Genomic DNA, 13,197 nt, shown 5'->3' with positions numbered 1-13,197 from the left:
AGTTGTACCATACATTTTCAATCCCGGTTTAGGCCTCAGTTGGAGAACTGTTTACAGTTCTGAGCACCACAATTTAGGAAGGATATCAAGGCATTGGAGAGAACGTAAGAAATATATAAAAACATTTTCTATTGTTGTAGAAGACACAAACACAGGCATTCATCGAGAATCAACATGCAGGTGACCACACACAGATTAAAGAGCCAGAGAGACCGACAGAATCGGGTAACATCGGCAAATAGACAAGAGATATTGACAAGGATTGAAAGCACTTTGCGATGAGAAAATTGACGGGACAGCTGTGGTTAATGACACGGCTTTTGATGATTGATCTCCGTACAAGCCTTGAAATTCAGGAGAACCGGTATCGTGGTTTGAAGCTCGAGATAAAGCTCGAGATAAAGCCACGGGGCGATACCAACAGGCGCCTGGCAGCAATCAGCGACAGGAAGATGCACCATAAGCAGGCCCGGCTCGTTCAGTCGGTAGAGTATTAGGCTTTTAATCTCCCGGTCGTGGGTTTGAGCCCCATGTTGGGTGAATTATTGTCCTTAAACTTTTATGGTGCTTTCACAGGAAAACATCATTAATGAACCCATAATCTTCTTTTGCACAATGAACAAAATGCGAACTGAGGGAGAGTTGATCATTTGATCATATGTTCTGTGCTCTGTATAAGAACACAAGAACCAGGACCAGGAGTCGGCCATTTGGCCCTTCGAGCCTGCTTTCCTTTGCAATGAAACAAATTATAACCGTGTTTTTAAATGAGCAGTGCGAGATATTTATATGGCACATTTCAATGCTTCACAAAACCATTCCTTTCGTTACAGCCACCCAGGATCGATTCCCGGTTTGAGAAGTAACTTTGATATCATTGTTTGCAATTGAAGTGGGGTCATTTTATGAAGTTCGATGGATGTCCCAAAGCACTTGAGAGTGGTGTCCAAACAAATGAGTTTGTAATTAAAAACGCTGAATGTCAGGAGTGGGATTTGACCCCTCACCTCCAGAGGAGACTGTGACCTGAACACAGCACCTTAGACCGCTTGGCCATTCGCACTGTTAGAAGTTCCAGTTACAAGTTATTAGTCTGGAAAGTTTCAGACCGGGCACTTGTTCAGTGTTTACTGGAAGGCCCAGTGGCCGGGATATCCTCTCACCCGTTGTTTTCCTGAGCTTGTGCACGGTGTCCAGGGAGCTTTGGTCCGGGTCCGAGGTAGCTTACATCATGTGAGAATGCAACCCGGACTGCTCTTGTTCCACTTTATCGCACATTAGTTTTTGGTGCAAAAATAATATCTCCAGAGGAGACAGTGCTCTCAACACAGCACCGCATACTGCTCAGCCATTCTGACTATTCAGTGCTGTGTGTGGCCACCTGCAGGTTGATTTTGAAATTTTGTGTCCTGTCACATGCAATAAATGAGGGCAGCAGGCGTATCTCTGCCTGACACCGGGGAAACAGTGAGACAGACATTGCATTGTATTCAGGTTTAATCACAGCAATATCCGCAGTCAGGAGCTGAAAAGGACGAAGAGCTGAAAAAACACAAGAAAAAAGCAAAGAAATGTCAGCAATTGTGGTAAACTCTTTAATGTGTTTCCTGCTCGTTTCGTGATGCGGCGCTCACAGAGGGAGCACGGATTCAGAAAATAATTCTTCCATTCAAAATCTTTAAAATAATGACATGCAACTAATTAAACTCTGTGCCGGGGGATGGGGATGGGTGAAGATTATTTGTTTTATGCCCCATTCATTAACCGACAGCATTGTTTTGTAGAATTGTTACTGAGGGACAGTGGAAACTTCAATAACTGAACTTTAATTATTTAAGGATTTTGAATCATTGATGAAGTTTTCTCCCCTATCTGACTTTACGCACTCTGTATGTTGGAGACTGGTTTAAAATGTTCAGTGCTATTGCGACAAGGAACCTGGGGCGACTTTTGTTCAATTTATTTCACAGCAAAAGTTTTCTCCAAAATACAATTTCCACCGGGGCTCGAACCGGGGACCTTTCACGTGGAAAGTGAATATGATAACCACTACACTACAGAAACACTGTGCATGAAGCAACCTTAGGAATATAACCAGAGCTTTAACCTACACAGCTGGCCGATACTTCAGGAGCTGGTTTTACGAGAAGAGAATGACGGTGCTATATTTCGGAAGGCTGTGAGCGTGGCAGGAATTGATCTCGTGTTTCCCAGACTTCATACATAGGAACAGGAGATGGCCATTTAGCAGCGAGTGGTTAGGATCTGGAATGCACGGCTTGAAAGCGCGGTGGAAGCAGACTCAATCTTATCTTTCAGACGGGAATTGTATAAGTGTCTGAAGGAAAAACAATTGCAGGGCTACGGGGAAAGGACGGGGAGTGGGACTCGCTGAGGGTCGGCACGGGCTCGTTGGGCCGAATGGTCTTCCGTGTTGTAACCATTCCATGATTCGATCAGTTAGTGGCACATTTTATAGTGTGGCTGGGAGCACAACATTGCAAAGCGACATGGATTGAGTCGCCAAAATTAGAGGCATCTGATTTCGGAGATTCTTGGGGCGTGGAAATTTCGGAGTTCAATGACTTTGAAAGCAACATATTTGTTTTGTGTCGTTTCGGTCAGAGGCTTTCCATTAAAGCAATATTAAATGAAAGGAAGTCGCCCAACGTTGGTCTCGAACCCACCACTCTGAGATTAAGAGTGTCATGCTCTATCGACTGAGCTAGCCAGGCTTCCATTCAAAACAGGTTTTTATCACTCATTGCAGCCAGGCGCCTGTTGGCTCCGACCCAGATGTTTGAACTTGCTGTTGATGAACTGCCAGGATCTTCTTGAATGGTGTAACAGGTTGGAGGGGCCGAATGTCCAACTCCGGCCCCTCATCCTTACGTGTTTATGTTTACGTGTTTATGCGGAGCTCCTTTCAGGGTAAAGGAGCCAAAGGAGGACAGGGGAAACGTTATAAGGACACCCTCAAAGCCTCCCTGGTAAGGTGCGACATCACCACTGACACCTGGGAGGCCCTGGGCACAGACCGCCCGATGTGGAGAAAGTTCTTCTGGGAGTGCGTTGAGCTCTTTGACTCTAGACGCAAGGAGCATGAAGAGACCAAGCGCAGGCAGCGGAAGGAGCACACGGCAAACCAGTCCCACCGACCCCTTCCCTCGACGTATGTCTGTCCCACCTGTAACAGGGTCTGTGGCTCTCGTATCGGAATGTTCAGCCATCAAAGGACTCACTTTGGGATGGAAGCAAGTCCTCCTCGATCCCGAGAGACTGCCTCTGATGGTGTCTATGATTTGCGGTACACTGCGGAAACATCTCCACTTTCAGCACCAGATTACCAGAATTAAACCCAATGGGATCGGGAGAAAAATTCCTCATATGCTCAGAGCAAAATATATCATATGACAATAGAATTGTATGTATTAATTAATGATGTTTAAATCAATGCTTCATTTTTTTTTACACAGGAGATGCATAAAGATGTGTAAAATAGATGAACTATTTTTTATAAGGTTTTGAATTAAAAGTACAATTTCCCTGACCGGGAATCGAACCCGTGCCGTGGCGTTGAAAACACTAAATCCTTACCACTAGACCATCAGGGAACCTGGTTTGGATAAAGTGTTTTTTTAAATAAAAAAAAATCTCTGCCTGAGACCTTGGAAACAATGAGACAGCCCTAGGAGCAAAGGTCTGGTTACTGCCAAACAGCAAAGAAAATATTAATTCTGGAAGCACAATACCCGAAAGAACAGTGACCACGACGTGATTTGAACATGCAATTTTCGGATCTGGATTCAGACACGCTACCATTGCACCATGAGACCTACACAGTGAGCTGGAGATGTTCGTCTCTATGAAGGTTCTGTAATACAATGGGCTTTAAAATCTCGGCCCATTCCCACCAGGTGTCACAAGCAGCGCTCACCTGACAGGCACCTTATGGTTTCTTCTTAAACTTTTCTCTTGCTTTCACGGGAAACCATCATTAATTAACCCCTCACCTTCTTTTGCACAATCAAACAAATGCTAACTCAGGAACAGTCCATACTTCAATCATTTGTCCTGTGCTTTGCTTCTTAACTCGAAAACCATATCCCATTTTACTCACTGTATTATAGCTTTCTGGTTCAAAATCCTCATTGCCGATGACACCACGAATCTGGGGCAACTTTTATCAAATTTAACAGCACCAGTTATTCCTACCGTGCACACAACATACACTCAGTAGTTAAGATAAAATCCCAACATGCTTATTTTCAGATTCAACGCTGCAGCATTTCAAAAAAAGTGAAAGAATTTTACACTGAAAAGATTTGCAAGTGTTGCTTGTATTTGTGTCTTTAATCAAATTTTGTGGCGTCTGACTCCCATTCATGCCACTGCTGAATAAGAAAGGAGGGTTTGACATTGACCAGTCTGCACTGCCCCTGATATTTGTGAGCTCATCCTTTATATTCAGTTGTTTCTCGCCCTTTGATGGGCTGCAGTGCAGCGGATATCACGTTGGCCTCACGTTGAGTACTGTTGAGGGGGATGACTCATCAGGGGAGTGCAGCAGCAGCCACCTTCATGGCACCGTGGCTGGCTCTGCTGCACAGAAGGGCAGGAAAAAGAGTGGGACAGCGACAGTGACAGGGGATTCGATTTAAAGGGGAATAGATAGGCGTTTCTTCGGCCGCAACCGAGACTCCAGGTTGGTATGTTGCCTCCCTGGTGCAAGGGTCAAGGATGTCTCGAAGCGGGTGCAGGATATTCTGAAAAGGGAGGGAGACCAGCCAGTTGTCGTGGTGCACATTGGTACCAAAGATTTAGGTAAAAAAATGGATGAGGTCCTCAGAGAGGAATTTAAGGAGCTAGAAGCTGAATTAAAAAGTAGGACCTCAAAAGTAGTAATCTCGGGATTGCTACCAATGCCACGTGCTAATCAGAGTCCGAATCGCAGGATAGCTCAGATGTATCCGTGGCTTGAGCAGTGGTGCAGCAGGGAGGGATTCAAATTCCTGGGACATTGGAACCGGTTCTGGGGGAGGTCGGACCAGTACAAACCAGACGGTCTGTACCTGGGCAGGTCCTGAACCAAAGTCCTTAGGGGGGAGTGTTTGCTAGTGCTGTTGGGGAGGAGTTAAACTAATATGACAGGGGGATGGGAACCAACGCAGGGAGACAGAGGGAAACAAAATGGAGACAGATACAAAAGACAGAAAGGAGATGAGTAAAAGTGGAGCGCAGAGAAACCCAGAGGCAAAAACCAAAATGGCCTCTGTACATCAATATTCTAAAGGGTCAAAGTGGAATAAAAAGGCAAGCCTTAAATCTCGGTGCCTCAATGCGAGGAGTATTCAGAACGCCGGAGAGTGCTCTGAGCTCGTTCGAGTGGGTGAGAGCGCAGATAAAAAGGACCCCAAGAAAGAATGCAAAAGGCAGGAGGCAACAGAGCAGAGTAGCACTGGGGTAAGTGTAAACCACAAGGTAATAGGAAGGGACAATATGTATGAATATAAAGGGGCTGCAGGATGGGTCAAAACTAAAAATCATAGATTAAAAACTAGTATTAAATACTTTACCTAAACGCACGCAGCATTCAAAATAAAGTAAATGAGTTGACGGCACAAATCATGACAAATGGGTATGATTTGGTGGCCATTACAGAAACGTGGTTGCAGGGTGGCGAAGACTGGGAATTAAACATACAGGGGTAGCTGACAATTCGGAAAGATAAACAAGAAGGGAAAGGAGGTGGCGTAGCTCTGTTAATAAAGGATGACATCAGGGCAGTTGTGAGAGATGATATTGGCTCCAATGAATAAAATGTTGAATAATTGTGGGTGGAGATTAGAGATAGTAAGGGGAAAAAGTCACTGGTGGGCGTAGTTTATAGGCGCCAAAATAATAACTTGACGATGGGGTGGCAATAATCAAGGGAATAATGGAGGCATGTGAAAAAGGAACGGCAGTAATTATGGTGGATTTTAACCTACATATTGATTGGTCAAATCAAATCGCACGGGGTAGCCTGGAGGAGGAATTCATAGAATGCATACAGGATTGTTTCTGAGAACAATATGTTACAGAACCTACAAGGGAGCAAGCTATCTTAGATCTGGTCCTGTGCAATGAGACAGGAATAATGAACGATCTCCTAGTAAAAGATCCTCTCAGAAGGAGTGATCACAGTATGGTTGAATTTGTAATATAGATTGAGGGTGATGAAGTAGTGTCTCAAACGAGCATACAATGCTTAAACAAAGGGGACTACAGTGGGATGAGGGCAGAGTTGGTTAAAGTAGACTGGGAACACAGAATAAACGGTGGCACAATTGAGGTACAGCAGAGGACTTTTAAGGAGCTCTTTCATAGCGCACAAAAAACATATATTCCAGTGAAAAAGAAGGGCAGTAAGAGAAGGGATAATTTGCTGTGGATAACCAAGGAAATAAAGGAGAGTATCAAATTAAAAACCAATGCGTATAAGGTGGCCAAGGTTAGTGGGAAACTAGAAGATTGGGAAAATTTTAAACGACAGCAAACAATGACTAAGAAAGCAATAAGGAAAGGAAAGATAGATTACGAAATTAAAATTGCGCAAAACATAAAAACAGATCGTAAAAGCTTTTACCGGTATATAACACGGCAAAGATTGATTAAGTAAATGTTGGTCCCTCAGAAGATGAGAAGGGGGATTTAATAATGGGAAATGTGGAAATGGCTCAGATCTTAAACAATTATTTTGCTTCGGTCTTCAAAGTGGAAGACACAAAAACTATGCCAGAAATTGCTGGTCACAGGAATGTGGGAAGGGAGGACCTTGAGACAATCACTATCACTCGGCGGGTAGTGCTGGACAGGCTAATGGGACTCAAGGTAGAGAAGTTCCCTGGTCCTGAGGAAATGCATCCCAGGGTATTAAAAGAGGTGGCGGAAGTTATAGCAGATGCATTCGTTATAATCTTCCAAAATTCTCTGGAGTCTGGGGAGGTACCAGCGGATTGGAAAGCAGCTAATGTAACGCCTCTGTTTACAAAAGCGGGCAGACAACATGCAGGTAACAATAGGCCGGTTAGTTTAACATCTGTAGGTGGGAAAATGTTTGAAACTATCATTAAGGAAGAAATAGCGGGACATCTAGATAGGCTTAGTGCAATCAAGCAGACACAGCATGGATTCATGAAGGGGAAATCATGTTTAACTAATATACTGGAATTCTTTGAGGATATAACGAGCATGGTGGATGGAGGTGTACCGATGTATGTGGTGTATTTAGATTTCCAAAAGGCATTCGATAAGGTACCACACAAAAGGTTACTTCCGAAGATAGAGGTAAGCGGAGTCAGAGGATATATATTAGCATGGATCGAGATTTGGCTGGCGAACAGAAAGCAGAAAGTCGGGATAAATGGGTGCTTTTCAGTTTGGAAATCCGTGGTTCGTGGTGTGCCACAGGGATCGGTGCTGGGACCACAACTGTTTGCAATATACATAGATGACCTGGAAGAGGGGACAGAGTTTAGTGTAAAATAATTTGCAGATGACACAAAGATTAGTGGGAAAGCGGGTTGTGCAGAGGACACAGAGAGGCTGCAAAGAGATTTGTATAGGTTAAGCGAATGGGCTAAGGTTTGGCAGATGAAATACAATGTTGGAAAGTGTGAGGTCATCCACCTTGGGAAAAAAAACAGTAAAAGGGAATATTATTTAAATAGAGAGAAATTACAACATGCTGCGGTGCAGAGGGACCTGGGGGTCCTTGTGCATGAATCCCCAAAAGATAGTTTGCACGTGCAGCAGGTAATCAGGAAGGTGAATGGAATGTTCGTCTTCATTGCGAGAGGGAGGAAGTACAAAAGCAGGGTCTTCTGCAACTGTATAGGGTATTGGTGAGGTCGCAAAGGAGTACTGCGTGCAGTTTTGGTCACCTTACTTAAGGAAGGATATACTGGCTTTGGAGGGGATACAGAGACGATTCACTCGGCTGATTCCGCAGATGAGGGGGTTACCTTATGATGATAGATTGAGGAGACTGGGTCTTTAATCGGTGGAGTTCAGAAGGATGAGGGGTGATCTCATAGAAACATTTAAAATAATGAAAGGGATAGACAAGATAGAGGCAGGGATGTTGTTTTCACTGGTAGGGGAGACTAGAACTAGGGGGCACAGCCTCAAAATACGGGGGAGTCAATTTAAAACCGAGTTGAGAAGCAATTTCTTCTCCCAGAGTTTTGTGAATCTGTGGCATTATCTGCCCAAGGAAGCAGTTGAGGCGAGATCATTGAATTTATTCAAGTCACAGATAGATAGATGTTAAACCACAAAGGGAAATAAGGGTTACGGGGTGCGGGTGGGTAAGTGGAGCTGAGTTCACGGCCAGATCAGCCATGATCTTGTTGAATGGCGGAGCAGGCTCGAGGGGCTAGATGGTCTACTCCTGTTCCTAATTCTTATGTTTCTTCTGATTCTTATGGAGCAGGCGTCTACTACAACCAAAAAAACATTTTTTAAAGGACCTGCGTAGTCCTCATGGATGCGTGCCCAAGGCTTGGTGGGCCAGGACCATGGGCTAGTGGGGGCTTCCCTGGGCGCATTACCCAGCTGGGCAAACGTGTTGCACCTGCGAACGCAAAGTTCCAGATCTGCGTCTTTCCCTGTGCACCAAATGTGTGACTTGGCAATTGCCTTCCTCATGACAATGCCCGGGTGCTCATTGTGGAGTTCTCTGATGAACACCTCTCTGCCCATCTGGTTACTATGCGGCTTCCCCACAGTAGGCAATCGGCCTGAATCGAGAGTTCATCCCTGCGCCTGTGAAATAGTTTAACTTCCTCACGACATGCCCTGTACGTGGCTGCCCAGTCCCCATTCAGGACACATTTCTTGACTGGAGACAATAGCGGATCTCTATTTGTCCAGACTTTAATCTGACGGGCTGTCACAGGTGAGCCTTCACTTCCGAAAGCTTCAACAGCCATGACCATTTCAGCACCATGCTCGGTAGCCCCCTCAGTGTTGGCGAGTGGGAGCCTGCTGAGTGCATCGGCGCAGTTTTCGGTGCACGGTCTGTGCCGAATTGTGTAGTCATAGGCGGCTAAAATGAGTGCCCACCTCTGTATGCGGGCCGATGCATTTGCATTTATGGCCTTGTTGTCTGCCAAAAGGGACGTTAGGGGTTTGTGATCTGTCTCCAGCTCAAATTTCCTGCCAAACAGGTATTGGTGCATTTTCTTTACTGCATATACACATGCGAGCGCCTCCTTTTCTACCATCCCGTAGCCCCTTTCTGCCTGGGACAGACTTCTGGAGGCCGAAGCTACCGGCTGTAACTGACACCCGACACAATCGGACGACGCATCGCACGTTAACACAAGTTTCTTACATGGGTCATATAGCGTTAACAGAGTGTTGGAACATAACAAATTGCGAGATCTATTAAAAGTCCTTTTCTGGCTGTCCCCCCAGACACATTCGTGACCTTTGCCTAGGAGCACGTGTAGCGGCTCTAGCAGCTTGCTCAATTTGGGAAGAAAGTGACCAAAATAGTTCAGGAGCCCCAGGAACGAATGCAGCTCCGTCGTTTTACGGGATCGGGGTGCTCTCTGGATCGCTTCCGTTTTGGAGGCAGTAGAGCTGATCCCGTCTGCTGCTACCCTTCTCCCCAGGAATTCTACCTCTGGAGCTATGAAGACGCACTTCGCCTTTTTCAGTCGCAGCCCTATCCGGTCCAGTCTGCGTAGCACCTCCTCCAGGTTGTGGAAATGTTCTTCAGTATCGTAACCCGTGATGAGGATGTCGTCTTGAAAAACCACCGTCCCTCGAATCGACTTGAGGAGGCTTTCCATATTTCATTGTAAGATCGCGGCAACCGACGAATCCCGAACGGACATCTGTTGTACTCAAACAACCCCTTGTGTGTCGTGATGGTGGTCAGCTTCTTCGACTCACTCGCCAGCTCCTGGGTCATGTAAGCTGAGTTCAGGTCTAATTTTGAAAAAAGTTTGCCACCGGATAGCATCGCAAAGAGGTCCTCCGCTCTCAGTAGCGGGTACTGGTCTTGGAATGACACCCGATTGATGGTGGCCTTGTAATCACCACATATCCTGACCGACCTATCCGCCTTGAGCACCGGCACAATCGGGCTCGCCCAGTCGCTGAATTCGACTGGCGAGATGATGCCTTCCCTTAGCAGGCGGTCCAATTCGCCTTCTATCGTTTCCCGCATCACGCACGGCTCTGCCCTGACCTTGTGGTGTACTGGCATGGCGTCCGGGTTCATGTGAATCACTACCTTGGCTCCCATGAAAGTGCCAATGCCGGTTTGAAATAATGACTCAAATTTGTTCAGGATCTGTGAGCATGATACTCGCTCCACAGAGGAAATTGCATTGACATCGCCCCATTTCCAGTTCATGACAGCAAGCGAACTTGTCGGTCACGAATACTGTGGCGCTGCCTAGCACCAGAATGATCTCCTTTGTGTACGTTCGTAGCTGTGCTTCAATCGGCAATAATTTTGGCCTCCTGGCCTTGGACGCCCACAACTTTTCGAACTATTTGATACCCATCAGGGACTGGCTGGTCCACGTGTCTAGCTCCACTGATACTGGGATGCCATTGAGGAGCACTTTCATCATTATCGGTGGCGTCCTGGTGTATGAACTTTATACGTGCTCCACATGAACTCGCTGAACTTCAGCTTCCAGCGATTTCCCCCAGTGTTCATTTCTGCAATTTCTGCATGTATTTTGCTCATCTCTGCAAACTCTGGCTGAGTGTGTGCCTCCATGCCTCCAACATGAGCTGCTGTTGGAAACAAAAGGTCTCTTGCCAGTCGATCGTCACTGACTGCCCCGTGATTGTCCTTGTGTGCACCATTAACAGGTGTTGATGGCCCCATTATTGGCCGCATTGTCCCTTGCAATGACGTGAATCGCTATTCAGCTTGCTATTGTCTCTGTCGAACTCTCCCTCTGGGATTGGCTACATACTGGGGCATGCCTGACTGCCCTTGGCTGCCTGGAGTACTGTGTGATGCTTTGACAATGTTGAATCTCTGTCCCAACCATTGCTTAACAAAGAACCTCTTGTCGGTTCTGCTCGTGGCCATGCTCATGTGGTTTCAATCTCAGTTTCTCGTCGCCATTGATACGTCCTTACTATACAGTGTAAATGCCCACGAGGCCCATGCTTCAGACAAGGTCAGTCTGTGACCTGTCTTTTATTTCTTCGCACTCAAGTGATGGAAGTGGGTGGTGCTTCCCCTTTTAAACCTGAAGGTCCAGGTTAGGAATGTCTCGAACCTGTTCACCACCAAGTGTTCATTGTTCTCACAGTGTACAACTTAGGTCAGATTATACATGGGTTACAATGCTGGTTGCATACATGACAGTCCCGGCCTCACTCACTGCGGAGCTGTGGACGAGCGATTAGTCGATGGGTTGTTTGCGGCTTCGATTTGCTGTTGTGAAGCGCGGTGGAGATGCAAGATCCTTTAATAATCTCTCACAACTCAACTGAAAGCAGCCGGAACGTGCAGCTTTGAGAGGGTCTTTCTGCACAGGGATGGAAACGGGACGGAGTGAGAGACACTGCGTAGAGTTTGAATCTGTACAGAACTGTACAGAGAAACCAGCCAATGAAACAGGGCTGTGAGACACTGCATTTTGTTAAAAGTATAGTATGAGGCAGTCCCTCGGATCGAGGATGATTTGTTTCCACACTAAAAAGGGATGAGTTCATAGGTGTTTCGATGAGGGACCTGACAATCTAGGTCCCGAACTACATCCTGAAAGGTGGAAGATGCCTGTGGGTGGATTGTTTTCAAGTGGAGTGACCGTTGCACACCGGCCACCACACGGGCTTGACCGAGCAAGGTCTTGGTCCAGAGGCAAGGATTACCCAAGGCGACCACAGACCAAGCTCTGCTGCATGGACCTAGTGTGTACACATGTGCCGACTATCCATAGATCGCAGTGTGGGCTGGCCCGTGCTGTCCCTGGGCCCTCGCCTCTCCTGAGCCCCGATCTCACACCGCTCCTCCGCCCCGATCAAATATGGATCAGTCAGAAACAGGACATCAATTAGTCGCTCTAATCTTGGAGACATCAAATATCAAAACTGTTATTTGAAATATCAAAATATTAAACTCCAGCCTAGTTGAATGGTTATTAACATCAGCAGAAACAAACACCAACTTTGTTAATATTGAAACATTAATGTCAATTATTCCTAATATTTAATTGAACAATGTCGAAAATGTTTCCACCCGGTTTCGAACCGGGGACCTTTCACATGTTACGCGAACGTGATAACCACTACACTACAGAAACACTGCGATTGATATGTTGCTAGAAACATAACCAGAGCCTTAACCTACACAGCTGGCCGCTGCTTCAAGAGCTGGTTTTCCGAGAATAGAATGAATGTGCGATCTTTCGGAAGGCTGTGAGTGTGGCAGGAATTGATCTCGTGTTTCCCAGACTTTACTCATAGGAACAGGAGCGAGTGGTTAGGATCTGGGATGCACGGCTTGAAAGGGCGGTGGAGACAGAATCAATCTTATCTTTCAGATGGGAGTTGGAAAAGTGTCTGTTGGAAAAACAATTGGAGTGCGATGGGGGAAGGGCGGGGGAGTGGGACTCGCTGAGAGTCGGCACGGACTCGATGGGCCGAATGGTCTTCCGTGCTGTAACCATTCCATGATTCGATAAGTTAGTGGCGCATGTCATAGTGTGGGTGGAAGCAGAACATTGCAAAGGGACATGGATTGAGTCGGCAAAACTAGAGGCATCTAATTCAGGACATTCGCGGGGCACGGAAATTCGGGAGTTTAATGACTTTCAAAGGAACATTTTTGCTTTGTGCCGTTTCGGTCAGAGAAATGTTTGTGAAAGGAATTTTTTGCAGAAAGGGATGCAACATTTAACCTTCTACCTTAAAACTTCTTACTGGGTGTCAGGTCACATTTCGTTTCAATGTTATTCTTCCAGAATTGCTATAAGAACATAAGAACATAAGAATTAGGAACAGTAGTGGGCCATCTCGACCCTCGAGCCAGCTCCAACTTCCCCAACATCGGGAACAATCTCCCCGCATCTAACCTGACCAGTCCCATCAGAATATTGTATGTTTCGATGAGATCCCCTCTCATCCTTCTAAACTCCAATGTATAAAGGAACAGTTGAGCCAGTCTCTCCT

The 13,197-nt window shown here is 46.1% G+C and overlaps 2 non-coding genes across 2 annotated transcripts; both read right to left on the bottom strand.

Moving 5' to 3' along the window:
* Nucleotides 1-3,542: 3,542 nt before the first annotated feature.
* Nucleotides 3,543-3,614, bottom strand: trnae-uuc (transfer RNA glutamic acid (anticodon UUC)). The gene has a single exon. It is a non-coding gene; the product is annotated as a tRNA-Glu (tRNA).
* Nucleotides 3,615-12,256: 8,642 nt separating this feature from the next.
* trnav-aac (transfer RNA valine (anticodon AAC)) lies at nt 12,257-12,329 on the bottom strand. Its single transcript has one exon. It is a non-coding gene; the product is annotated as a tRNA-Val (tRNA).
* Between the last annotated feature and the right edge of the window lie 868 nt (nt 12,330-13,197).

Source organism: Pristiophorus japonicus, chromosome 33, assembly GCF_044704955.1.
Source record: "Pristiophorus japonicus isolate sPriJap1 chromosome 33, sPriJap1.hap1, whole genome shotgun sequence".
Lineage (NCBI taxonomy): Eukaryota > Metazoa > Chordata > Chondrichthyes > Pristiophoridae > Pristiophorus > Pristiophorus japonicus.
This window is presented reverse-complemented; position numbering and strand designations above follow the sequence as displayed.